Consider the following 13,653-nt stretch of genomic DNA (forward strand, 5'->3'; position numbering starts at 1 on the left):
TCTTTTTTCCTTTTCTAAAATCTTTTTTGCAGCCTTGAGATTTCTGTCAGTCTCAGCTGTGAAGAAGGTGAAAAGTGCGTCAGTATCCCTCTCAAAACACCGTTAGTAACTCCCTCAACTCAGGAAAAACAGAGACTTTCTGATCAGTGCTGTTTTCTGTTTTTCTTTTCTCCTCATTCATCTTGTATCCAAAGCAACAGGGAGTAACATCGTGGGTTTTTTTTTTTTTTTTTTTTTTTTTTAATCTTTTATTTGCTGGGAGTGAGGAAAGCACAAGTCCACGGACAGACCTGGGTGTCAATAAAAAGGGATTTCTTAATCTCTGAAATTATGTACAGCATGTTTCGTATATAAATATATATTTAAAATATAAATCTATTTTATTATTATTGGATTTTGGGTTTCTTTTACATTTAAAACACTATGTTGAGGTTCAGGGGAGGGACTCGTGTGTTTACCCATCAGAGGGGAGAGCTGAGTGGAGAGAGGCACTCTTCACATTGAAATGTGCAGTTTGGGAAGAATCAGTTATTACTTCTTTTGCACAAAATGTATCATACACCATCCCACTTTGTTATTGTTTTATTATTTTAGTTATTTTGGGAGAGGGGTCTTTTATTTAAGAACTTTAAGTCGATGTTCAATGTTCTGTACAGTTTTTTATGTGATTTTTTTTTTTTTTTTTTCTTCTCCTATTTAAATTAAAGGTTTTTGTGTCTTTGTTTGCAAATCAACGCTGTGAGTGGATTCATTTTCCTTTTCTGTCCTGTTGGTGGCTTTGTCGTTTTTCTTTTTAATCTCGAGACTTTGCCTTAATTTGTACACATTTTGAAACCTTAAAAGATGTTAAACATCTTGTATTAGTGGTAGTGTTTTATACCATTTAATCAAAAGATCCAGTAATAATATGCTGTGAATCAGCTGAACAGGGGGAAAAAAGCCAAGTTAACTTTCCATTTATAATTAATCTACTTAACCTCTGACTCGGTTTACAGTAATTACTGGTTCTAAAATAGGTTTTAGAGTTGAAAATTTAAAAATAATACAGGGAGCAACTTGCAGATGAACTGTTATACAGAGTTTAATCGTTACCAGTTGCGCCTGTGGGCTGAATTTGTTCCCTATGCAGCAGTCAATGATTTTCTCTGCAGGCAGAGGGATGTCTTTTCTCTCACAGACAGCAGACCTGACGGCCTCCTTCGGCCTATTTCTTCTTGACACTGAGCTCTGTCTCGGCAGCAGTCGGGCTGATTCTGTGGGTCAGCAGCCTTATGCTTCAGCTCAGCAGCCTCGAGCTCCTTCACGATCTACAGTGTAGTTTTCTCTCCCTTTAGTCTGTACTGCATGTGCGAAGTGTTGTGCAACAGCACTCGGGTTGAAATCCAGTGTGCGTTTATCCAAAAAGGGTTATTTTATTACAGATTTGATATGGAAAATGCAACTCTGGTGAACTATACTGCAGCCTAGTTTGGTCAAAGATTGAGATCATGTCAGTCTTTAACTTCTGCCCATAAGAGAGAAGAGTATTCTGAGTATTCTCCGTTTAATCATCATCAATAATTCATGCTGACAAGACAATATTAGTAATATTACATTATTTATGCTAAATTGGTTCCATGTGGCACACTTATTTTAATTGCTCATGTGTAATTTATTAATTTACATAAATATGTTAATAAAAAATGATGGCATTTTTTTGCAGTAGCTTCCTTGTAATGTGAGGCAGTGAGTCAAAATCAATACCAGAAATTGATACATAGAACACCCCTCCTCATACTGGATATTAATGCTTTATCTATTTTTAACCTGTGCATTTGAATGGAATATTCATTATTTTGTTACAAGGCATCTCTGTACTGTGACACTGACTCCAAATCAATAGCAAAAATTCGTACTGACCTACACAAATAGGACACACGATTTAGGTAATCTTGAGCAATTGTGCGACTGCAGACTGTAGATTGAATCTCACTGGATCTGCCATCTATAAAAGTTCAACAAATTTAGTCTCCGTTCCCATTGTGAAAATGTGGCTTTACCTTGTGAGCAGCCCAAATCCAAAATAAATCACTTTTTCAAAGCAGTCATTGAGGTCATCTCAAAAGGTCAATATTTGGTTGCTATTTTCACCCAAGGGGAATAGATACAGTGTCAATTTATACCCAGCTGCTCCTCCTGAGACCCACAAGAGGTTTTAATATTAAATTTTACACAATTGGGATGCAAGAAATGTATCACAAAGAATTTTGCACACAAACATTTAACTTCCTAGTTTTGCTGCCTAAACCTAACCAAACTGCAAATGAAAACTGAAAATAATAATAATCATAAAAACTAAAAGTAAAGGGACAATGTTGACATTCAAACTGCAGTCTCCTGGGTGAAAGTCCTGTCCTGTCTATGTGGACTCTGTCACTCTTTATACATTACCTGGAGGGTGTAAAGAGTGAGTAGCAGCCACCAGGCTATTTACAGCAGGCTGCAAATAGATGGTCCGAAATTCTTTTTTGTTTTTTATCCTTAACAGATGACAAATCCACTGAGAAACAAACTTCCTCTTTCCACGGTCACTGAATTGCTGCAGATGACCCAAGTAGTAATACATTAATATTTGAACTATTATACTGTATATTGATACGCAGCATCTTGGATGTATTTTGCGGCATTCCAGATATTGGTATCATAACTCTGCTGACAGACAGAATCTAATTTGATGATACAGAGGAGATATGATATAAGTTGTTTTTTTTTTAAAATCTGCCTAAGTGTAGAACAGCTCCTACAAAAGCACAGGTCAGCTAAGACCTAAAATAATCAACTGACAATACTAAAAGCATGTTTGCCGCTGCAGTTTGCATGTATCAATAAACAAAATGCAAAACTATTTATCATTATTCATCATTCAGGTGCTGCAGGAGTTTTTGACAAGTCTGCAGAGGCAATGAAAGATCGTCCACATCAATAATCACACTGAAGTCCAGTGAACTATTTATTGTAAATCATCTCTCTCTCACACACATTAGTGCCAGTAAAAGCCATGGAAACAGAAGGGCGGCATGGCCCTGGATTATATCAGAGCCGCAGGCCTGTAAAATGTGTAATTTGCACCTAGACTGGACACGAGTTGACCTAATGCAAAACATGTCTGCTGGAAGCTGAACTCTTGGACAACTGATCGCCTAGAAAACTTTTGTTGGAAAATGATTTGTTGGAGAACTTAACCAGAGAAAAACCGAGAAGAAAACTTGATTGTAGAAGTGACCTGCAGCTGAGAAAATGGCTTTTCACATATTGTGGACCCCATGAAGGAGCACCAGCTGACAAACTATGCACGAAAGACTTCTTCAACTACCAACATTAATAAGATCATTAAAAACATTTTTCAATACATAATTCATTCTAAACCCATGTGAATTGTTGAATTTAAAGATGGAAATTCAGTGAAACTTTGAAGAAAAACTCACGTTGGATAGTAATATACATAGTCACAGTTCATTTTCTCAGTGTAAAAGGAATACTAGATGGGCTCAATGTACAGATCATCCATGGAAAGATGTGAAATACGGTAACAATGATGTAATAAATAGAAACTACTGAAGGGGCACAACTCTTAAAAGTGTATTTAAAGAGCAACTTGCAGGTACATTTTTTTTTTGACATTTATACTTAACCTTGTCTGAAAATGACAAATTTAAAGGGTAATGCAGGATTTAATATGTTTTATGAGGCATAAGGGCAGAAATTCAGAGAAGGAAGGGGCCGCTCTCCACAAAGCTCCTAATAACACTGGTTTTTTTTTTTCAACAACGCGTCATATGTAACATAGGGGAGTCTCTGTCCTCGGCTCTGCTGCAGCTCAGTGTGCAGTAACAGGTGGTAGTGAATCCGAGCAGTCGTGTTACAGTGAGTTGGTGTTTTTGCAGTGGGTTTGAGTGCATTTTTTCATTCATCATAATGTTAAATTATTGTGTTTGTGCAGGTTGCATAAACTGTAACCTGTCACGACATGGAGTCCACAGTTTTGGGGGAAAGATACTAGCTGTCGTGCATTTCGCACAGGTGAAGAAGAGTGGACTTCACTGCTTCATTGTTATAAAAAACGCATCATTTGTGGCAGGGTCTTCAGACCGGAGGATTCTCTTCCTGGCAACATGATGGAGTTCCGTTTCAATGCCAAGACCATGTAAGACTGAAAGCTGCTGCCGTTCCTTCAGCGCACACAGCAGCTTCACCGGGAGCTTCTGGTTCTGCCGAAGATCATTTGAACGCCTAACAGACTCATAATTATGCAGCTGTGGTCTGTCATAGTTGTATGAATAAACATTTACAACCTCCTCAGTATCAAAATGAGCTTTTCTAGTATTCAAGTCTGCCGCTCTCCCTCATGTTACGTCACGTCCGGTTTGGCTTTTTCAAATGCAAAAGTAAAATGTTCCCACAAAAACAACACCAGAAGTCACTGTAGGGAATATATGAGTATATTTTTATGAAAATCTATTTCCTAGATCATTTTCCTTCACATTGATCGAAAGGGGTCTCCAACCTGCAAGTTGCTCTTTAAAGTTCAGAATGGGTATGTGCAACTCTACAGTGTTAGCTTTGGTGATCTGGACCAGTCCGCCTAGAGGCTGTGGTTCCCAAATTAACACATGAACAACTTTCCATGTGACCATCCAATAACAAGTTCACAAACAGAAAATCCATGAAGAGAGCAGGCAAAATGTTGTATTACTCACATATGTAGTCATTTGTTGCTCTCGTGGTGACTGAGTCCACTTTACTTCACCAGACCAGATATAGCAGGAGCAGTCCGCGCCTTGGACAGAAAAAAAGACATTGTTAGCTTGTCGGCAAAACTCTAAAAACTCTGCAAAAAAAGGCAGCCCACAAGCAATGTTTTAACCTATAAGAACCCACGGGTGACCCAGACCTTTTAAATATTCTGGAAATTTCCCCAAACAGCTTTATCCTTAAATTTAACTGAAGAAGTCCCAAAGTGACAGCTACCAAACATCCTGGTGTGTTGTGAAGTGACCCAGTGTCAATCTGTGTTCCCAGACGACCATTTCCAAAATGTTGGTCTGCCTGATTAAAACCTGTGACACAACTAGCTAATTTTAAATGGTTATTAAAAGGTAAGTCTCAAACAATTTAATAATACTAATACTGTCCTAGATTACAACTAACCTGTCCTGACCATATTTATGAAAAAGTTGATATGAAACAAATATATGAAAAGAAAAAATGGAAATGATGAAAAAATAATGCTGTGACATATATTTAACATTTCAGATCTTGGACAGTAGGGGTGGTATCTCAACAATAAGTTCAGAAATGTGTTCCTTGTGGTCGCTTTAGTCTGTTCCCCCCATTATCTTACTTAGAGGAGAAAAGGGTCCGGGGTTCTTATGGGTTGAAATAGGAGTCCGGGTCCAGCAGGAGATCAGAGCTGTTATGAACCTGAATGAAGCGTCTGACTGCTGACTGGACCTGCAGCCTGACCTGCTGTGTTCAGTCATTACTATCAGAGCGTCTGATTGACATGTTCAAATTTTCCTCACTTTCGTAATGTAGCGAAATGTGATTTGGTATTTGAGTTTAGAAGGAGAGTGTTTTCACATCTCTTTCACAGCCCATATTATACATATTCTCCACCACATTTATGTGACCGCTATAATTTCTAATAATAAAAAGATTATAAATTACTCTCACCACTGTAATTAGGTCTGATTTTCGGGCTAATATCTCACAAATGTTCGTAGTTTATTCTAAATCTAGGGAGTGTTGGAGGTGGTGGCATCTAGAAACATACTGTTCACTCTGCCTGACAGGGTGCATGAGGCACATGTTCCTATTTCTATGCACAGATTACTAATGTTGACAGTCTCTGCTGCTGTGCAGTAACAGTCCTCTAGATGTACTCTTATGCATGTGCATGTACACACACATGTTGTTTATTGACCCAAGGTTTCATTTCAGATTCCTGATTTAAACCATGAGGTGACACAGTGTTAACTGTTTATATCCAAAATGTTTCTTCACCACCCACCACATGTCATTCATGGGCTACAGTCTTTAAGACACTGTGTGTTTTCAGTACATAGTGTAGTTTTTTTTTTTTTATTACAGGCCTTTAAGCCTAAAAATAGCAGGAAGTGACTTTTTTATATACTTCTTTTGTCCTCCGCGTGGCTACACTCCTCCTTTTACTTCTCCTCATTAAGATGAGGATGATGGTGGGAGCAACTCAGGTTCCCCTGACAGATAATACCATGATGCTCTGCATGGCTGACAAACTACCAGGAATCACCAAAGCCATCTGGCAGGAAAGCTGCTGTGACTCTTTTTGCCACTGATGACTGCGTGTGGCAGGACCAGTGATTTCTGGGATATCCCTTCCATCTGTCAGGGCTCAAGACACCCCAAGTAGTATCTTGCACTGGGGTCTTTTTGCACCATCTCCACATTTTGGTGCAGTGACTTTTCTAATATCTTTATGAGTAGGCTCTGCATCAGGCGGGACCAGTGATGGGTAGCATTTTGCATTTTGCACTGGGGCCACATGTTGGCTAGATCAACTTTTCCTTCAGCCTGAGGGCTGTCAACATCACGTGCATACAGCCTTTGCACTTGGCAGGGCAGCTCGATGGCTCTTGGTCGTGTGTGAATGCAGCCTTCCTTATCGCAGCACTAGTGACTCCCACTGGTTGGTCTGGGCTCTGCACAGTCGGGGGTGTACAGCTTGGCTGGCTTAAACCTCCCACATGTCATGCTCTCCTTAGACAGGCTCATTGTGGGCAGATGAAGAAGAGTGGTCCTCCCTCAGGTCAACACTGGGTTCAGCAGTGACAGTGTGCTGCAGCTCACAGGGGGAGAGAAGAAAAGAGAGGATAAACTGCAAAACAAAAAGAAAACAAACATGTTTTTTCAGAGGTGTATAAAAAGAGGTGAGCCGTTTGGAGTTTTGTGGGTTTTACACAAATTGAAGAAGCCAAAGATCAACCCTCCAATCCCGCATTTAACAGAGAACCACCTGAGCTAGAACCTTTTACTTTATATGGATGGAAAAATCAAGTTCAAGTGTCTGTTTCATCGTACTTCACCACCTGAGCAGCTGCTGTTCACTTTGGACAAAAAAGGTGAGTATGGGTTTCTGACTTTTGAAATAAGTGACTTGAGTATGCTGAGAAAAAGAAAATGGAGAAAATGATTTATATCACTGTGTCAATTGACTAGATTATATGTGCAACACCTGTTTATACATATAATAACCCTTCTTTAGTCATTCAAACATTGTTTTGGCTCTCTTAATCACCTTTATTTATTGTCTCCTACCCTTATCTTTCTACACCAGTGGAGCTGCTGCTGTTTACTGGACCAGAAAAGTAAACATGAGCTTCCTGACTTGTAGCAATAGTGACTTAGAGTAGACTTTAATATAAAACACAGAAAATAATGTATGTTATGTTATGTTATGTTAAAGTAGCTACATACTGTATGGAAATGTTCCATTGTTTCTCTTTATATTATCACTTATTTATTAATTCAAACATTATTTTTGTGTCTTACTAACCATTTCTCATCTTACTTTACTTTATCTTGCTCCAGCACCTGCGACCTAGAAATAAACTTTAATATAAATCAGGAACAGGAATTTATGTTGCCATGCAAATCTGTTGTCCATATAAAATCACTTATTCAGTAATTCAAAAATAGTTTGAAGTTGTGTTACTAACAATTTCAATCTTTATCTTAAAACCCCCCCCATGGACAAATAAGTGAGTGTGAGCTTCTGACTTATAAAGAAAAGTGACTCAGAACAGACTATAACATTTAAAAAAAAAAAAAAGATGAACTAATGTATGCTATCGCGTAAAAGCGTCTGTACATATAATATAATTTATTTTGTATTTTAAACATTATTTGGCTTAAAAACATTGTTTATCATCATTTTACTGAACCACTTGAGCATCAGCTTCTGATGAATAAAGTAATTGAACAAGAACTTAAATTTAACCAGAGAAAGTAATATACTGTATGTCATTGTGTCAACCTGTTTATTCATATTTTATTGTTCAATAATTTAAGATTACTTGTTACTCTACAATGTGAGCTTCTGACAGATGTATGTTACTCCTGTTTCCATACATACATTTACTCAGTTAATCAGTCTACAGTTATCTGTTTTTTTCTATTATTCATTATTTACATGACTATACAAAATGACTATTCTTGGCATGATGAGAAGGATGCCCGACCATAAGATGTACAGCAGTACAGTGTTTCAGTCAACAGGTAAGCTGTAATTAAAGGTGTAATTAAAGGAATATTTAATTAACCTCTATCTGTGACACTACTGGTTGTAGTAGACTTTATTTAGACTGACAGCAGACCTGGAGAAGGATCTGTATTCAGGAGTTGTTTTTTGATTTCACAGAACAGGACTCTTCCTGAGCATTTGATCCTCCTGGAGCCCCAGAGAGACGACGTCAACCAAACCACACAAAGCCAGCATCACACACCAATCTGATGCGAAGAAGCTCCGGCACCACAGGAGTCCACTGATCACACTGAACCACCCTCAGTACCCGACTTTCTACACTTGACTGCCTTGATGTTGAATTCAATCCAATAAAAGAAAAAGTCTGACGTTTCAGATGATCCTGTGTTGTGTGAGACTTCAAGTAATCAAGCATCACTTTGTAAATCATTCTTCCTCCATCACACACATACAATAAAAGTCTACAGCCATGCTGCTAACTGTGTAACAGACAGCACACATCAAAAATGTTGGATAGATGAAAAACAGAGAAGCATTTTGCTATTCTAAAACACGATTTGACAAAGAATTGTGAAGTTTTCCCTAAAGGTTGGTGTCCATTGTTTGGGTAATTTCATAATTGTGGAAAGTGGAGGTTCAATCAGTCATCTGTGGAGGTTAAAAAACAAATTTAGCTCTTATGCCCCTGGTGAAAATGTAGGTCAACTTTGTGAGAGTGTGAATGAATAAAGAGAACTGGATACAGCACTGGAGTTGGGGCCTCCTCAGTGGCGCATGAAGGAAAAAAAAGTCAACTTTCTTCCGCATTGCAATCAACATTTTTCTATTTGTTATGTATAACAGCGTTCCTCAAACACAGGCCAAACATAAAATATTAACTCCGTCTTTCAGTCAGCATTGTACAATAGCTTCTGTGTAGTGATTTTGAATTTTATATTCTCCTTTATGTATTTTTCTTTCTATTCTTAATGTGATCTGTTTCAATCTGTCATTACAGCACACAGGGAAACTGTGCTTCAGCCACATATGACTCAGCAGAGTTCAAGAAGTAACTGGGTACCTTTGAGTACGTGTTAGATGTGACACTTCTTAAAATAAGTAATATTCAAATAAAAAAGAAAAAAACTCTGATTTATTATTCTTAGGCCTGTGGTGGAAGAAGAGTTCTGATCTTTCACCAAAAGTCGTATTACCATAGTGTGGAATACAGGGCAGGAAAAAAGTACAAGAGTATTAGCATTAAGATATACTTAAAGTACCAAAAGTAAAAGTACTCATTATGCAAAAGTACTGATTTTAGAATAATTTAGACCATATTATTGGAATATAATTATTTATTAATAGGTTAACATCACTTTACTATTACAGCTGATAAAGAAGTAAATGTAACTACTTTATATACTTCTGAGTTTGGCGCTGGGTTATTGGTTGATGAGATGCAGTTCAGCAGGATCACTAACCTCAGGTCTGCCACTCAGGAGAACAAGCCATGTCGTCCCAGGAGTTCATCCAGTCCTCCTGTCCGATCATGTGACTGATGCGTCTTGCTGGGACAAAGCGAACACAATTCAATTCAATTCAATTCAATTTATTTGTATAGCCCAATATCACAACAGAGTTGTCTCACAGTGCTCTACAAAGTTCACTGAAATAAACAAGTGTAAGTGAACAAACAATCTAATAAAGAGTCCAGCAGTCGATGAGGCCAATGGATCAGTCCGGTGGATCAGTCCGAGGCATCACCTGCCCTTTATGACCCTCCTTCTTCGGGAAGGAAAAACTCAAAAAACCCAGTGGGAAAAGAGAAACCTCCGGGAGCACCACAGTCCTGATCCTGTTCATTGTCCAAAAGGGTTACGGCGTTGTTTAGCTGCAGATGCTTCCAGTTAAAGACATCTGAACAGATGGCCCAGATGTGGACGCTCTCCTTCACAAAGTCCTGCAGCCTGATCCTGGAAGTTTTCTTGGGATTGCTGCTGTACAAACTGAAAAGTCATATCGGTCAAGAAGGCCTGGTCTCCGGCTTTCAAAACAACAGCCAGGTCATCCCCGGGGCAGGAAGAAGCAGCGAAAGGTTATTCAGTCCAGCCAATTGGACTAAAAATCACATGACAAAATGTGAGAGGTAACCATTCGGAGGTGTACCACCAGGCTACACATGAGGAGGGTCATTTGATTGATAGGGGGAAACACCTCTATCAAAGGCTCAAGATTTTCTTTTTTTAATAGCTTTAATGTAATGTGACACAGTGGCTCCAAATCAATACCAAAATGTGCTACTAAACTAGACATATGGCACACAGCTCTTCATATTGGATTAGAGCGCTTTTTCTATTTTTTACAAATATTTTTAGACCAATAGGGCACGTCTCTTTGTATTGGATATTAGTGCTTCTTCTATCTCTGTCACAGGAACATCTTGAGGGGATTCCTCAAATTTGGCACAAACATCCACTTGGACTCAAGGATGAACTGAACAAGGATGAAATTGGTGGTCAGACGTCAAAGTCAGGACCAGAAGGGGAGACCGAGGCTTCACATTTGGACGGATACTGAATTGGTGACTCTGGTGTGTCCACCTCGTCACTGTGGTGACTGCAAGAGATCTTCTGTGCTGTCGGGCTGAAGATGTGCGTGAAGCGTCTGCATTTTAGAATCTGTAGCTTCTTTGCAGCAAAAATCCATTTATGATGCGTGTTTTCTGTCACGGCTGCAACTCTGTGTTCAATCAGAATCAGCTTTATTGGCCAAACATGTGAACACACAGAAGAAACTTACACACTACCAGACACACAGCGGAACTAGAACAACAAAGCTTAACAGAGTCAAGTCTAATCTATTTATATATATCCTATATCACAAATCAAAAATTTGCCTGAAGGGGGGCTTCACAATCTGTACAGCAAACGACATCTTCTATCCTTAGACCCTCGACCCAGATGAGTCTTCACTACACATATACACACTCTCTCTCTCTGTCTCTCTCAATATAATATCTGATGCTGCTCATGTGGGGATTCTTGAATCCTTAATTTTGAATTCCTGAATCGTTGGGTCTCTCTCTTAATTAAAGAGTTTGGTCTTGACCTGCTCTTCATGGAAAGCGTCTTGAGATAACGCTGTTGCGAATTGGCGCTATATAAATAAAGATTGATTGATTGATTGATTGACATATTATATGAGTCTGGACAGACATGGATATAGACTGCAACTTGACATACAAACAACAAGGCGATAATTCTTGTTTCTAAGTATTTTTAATAGACAATTCATAATTTCCCCCAACAGCTTCCAGGTAATATAAGGCAGTGAGTCAAAATCAATACCATAAATTATTACTACACAATAGAAAACTGCTCTGTACATTGGATTTTAGTGATTATTCTATTTTTGAGGAAAATTCATGATTTTTTTCCTCAATACCTATCATGTAATGTGATGTAGCAACTCGACATCAGTGCCAAAATGCGTCACTAGACAGGCCACATAGGACACAGCTCTTTATATTGAATTTTAATGCTTCTTTTATTTTTTTATAGACACATTTATTGAAAATGTTTTCTTTAAATAGCTTCCCTGTATTGGTACACGGTGAGTCAAAATCAATACCGAAACATATCACTAAACTGAACAAATAGGACGCAACTCCTTATATTGGATTTTAGCTGTTCTTCTATCTTTTATAAATATCTTTATGGAAAAATCATGATTTCTTTTTAATAGCTTCCATATCATTTGAACCAGTGACTACAAATCAATAACAAAAAGTATCACTACATGGGACAAATAAGACAAATAATGGAAAATACAGAGGTTTTTTTTTCTTCCAAATAGCTTCTGTGTTATGTGTGTGGGAGGAGTGTGGGGAGACTATGGAGAAGGACTTTCAGTTTTCAGTTTGCCTCAAGGAAGTTGAAGGCATATAGAGCTTGGCCCCGGCTGTGTTTAGCAGCGCAGTGTCACAAGTCATATTCATACATGCACTGCAACCCTGAACTTATGTACAACATTACCCAGAAGAGCTGTATGTGAGAATAAGAATGTCCAAATCAGTTGGTCTGGACATTAAACTGACTTTACCCTACCTTTAGAATTCATTACGAGTGAGTGGATGAAGAGAAGCTGCTTTGTAATCTTTTCTGCTTGCCTTTATATTAGTCTCTACTTTTTCATTGATACTGTGATACTCTGACATGTCATAATACTTGTAGTATTGATATCACTGCAAAAACAGTGATCATTATGGTTAAGTAGGGGCCGTCATCTGCCATCTTTGATGTGCTGTATATCAAAACACTGTGATTTCTGCAGCTTACTTTTTGTGTCATTTCACACCTCCTGCACGCTTTACCCAGACTCCATCCCCTCTCCAGTAGGAGAGAACGAGTCTGACCCGATGTGTGAAAAGGCAAAAAAAGTCCCGACTTGATTCTTATGAGAAAAAGTCCTCCAGGGTGCTGGAATAAACTCAGTCTCAGATTCACTGTCGAACCTCAGATCCAGAGGGAATAATGCAGATTCTGTCCAGGCCATGGAACGATGGACGAGCACTTTACTCTTGAAAGGAGTCGTGGACGCTTGTCCATTCAGTTGCAGAATTATGTCTCTGTTCTTTGCAGATGATGTGGTTCTGTTAGCTTCATCAGACTGTGACCTTTACCACGCACTGGGATGGTTTACATCCTCGTTTGGTTTTAGCGTCTCAAAGTCTGAGGTCATAGTTCTCTGCTGGAAATCGTTGGTTTGCTCAAACTGGGTTTGGAGCGAGTTACTGCCCAAAGCAAATGAGCTCAAGTATCTGGTTTAGTAAAATGGAGCGTGAGATAGGCAGGTGGATTGGTGCGGTAATGTGGGCGGTGTGTCCTATTTCTTTAGTGCAGAAATAGTTGCTAATTACATGGAAGCTGTTGAAAAAAATCAGGAATAGAAATATGACTATAAGATATAAGAAATATAATATGAAATCCAATATAAAGAGATCTATCCTATTTGTCTAGTGTAGTAACCATTTCTGGTAATTATTTGGAGTCACTGCCTCACATTACATGGAAGCTATTGAAAAAAATGTTGTTCTATTTCATTAAAATATTTATGTAAAATAAATAAATTACACATCAGCAATCAAAATAAGTGTTTTTAATTCACTATTATTGGCAAGACAGCATGAAGATACTGAATAAGCAAATAACCATACCATAAGTCAGTCTCCAGCAGTTAAGGGCAGAGGTTATTCAACGCTGCTGGGTCCGGAGTGAATGTCTGTCACATATCCAAATTAAAACTACTGAAATAAAAAGTGCTAGAAGTCTTTTGCTTGATGCTCAAGTTGGAGCATTTCTTTTTCTGTTATGATTCCGGTGGATGTTGAGAAA

This window comes from Pempheris klunzingeri, chromosome 14, assembly GCF_042242105.1.
Source record: "Pempheris klunzingeri isolate RE-2024b chromosome 14, fPemKlu1.hap1, whole genome shotgun sequence".
In the NCBI taxonomy this organism is placed as follows: domain Eukaryota; kingdom Metazoa; phylum Chordata; class Actinopteri; order Acropomatiformes; family Pempheridae; genus Pempheris; species Pempheris klunzingeri.